This window comes from Lethenteron reissneri, chromosome 12 (assembly GCF_015708825.2).
Source record: "Lethenteron reissneri isolate LAM-NWPU_2019-01 chromosome 12, ASM1570882v1, whole genome shotgun sequence".
In the NCBI taxonomy this organism is placed as follows: Eukaryota; Metazoa; Chordata; class Hyperoartia; order Petromyzontiformes; family Petromyzontidae; genus Lethenteron; species Lethenteron reissneri.
Window position 1 is genome coordinate 5,461,508 of NC_083790.1, and position 912 is coordinate 5,462,419.

Consider the following 912-nt stretch of genomic DNA (forward strand, 5'->3'; position numbering starts at 1 on the left):
AAAACGCATTTTCATACAAGCAAAACATGATGAATCATAAACACTTTTGAGAAGCAAACTTAATAAAAAACAATTGCCCATGCGAGTGAGAGAGATTTGCCGAGGTGAAAACTTGCCGAGCGCCTTAAAACGTTCTCTTATTGCCAAAATATGGTTTGTACAAAAAGGGGGAAACCCCTCCACCCACCCACCCCTTGTTTTGGGAAAGAATGTTTCGAAGCAAAACGGAAAGATCCATTTTTGGAGCGCTTTTTTGCTCACCGCCGACACAAAGGTCACCAATAAATACCGAGCGAACTCTGCGCGCCGTATTGCCGGCACGGCAAGTACAGCGGTCGGCACCACTTGAGTGGGACTTGCCCTGGCTTCGCCGTTAAGTGGCACTTGGAAAGATTAGATCGTATGGCGAGGTCAGGCAGCGGAAAAGGGTTTCTGACGCGATGTGGAAAAATGCGAAGATTCTTGGAATAATTAATATTATATATACTGCAATCAATAAGAAAAAACAGTAGTAACGAATTGCGGAATAAACTTCGATCTTTCCGCAACATTTCTGCAGCTATAGATATCGTATCACAATTGTACCCAGTTGGGGAGAGATGCGATGTTAGGACTGGATACAATATTTACTGTGGTGGCTATCTCACAACAATAACTTAGTTACTGATAAATTATGCAAAATAAGAAAAATTCACATTGTGTCATGTTCACTTAAAACCTTTTTTTACTAAAAGTATGGGATTTGAGTCCTCCAAGTTGCAGAGCCCACTTGTTTTTTTGACCCGCAGCCGTGTGGCTCTGTGCAGCTGAGAAACGTGAACGTCCCATTTCAGCCTCTTCAGTCTCGCTAATGCCAGACCCACAAACATCAGAATGCCAACAGCCTGAGTTGATTCAGAAGCACCCCCCACC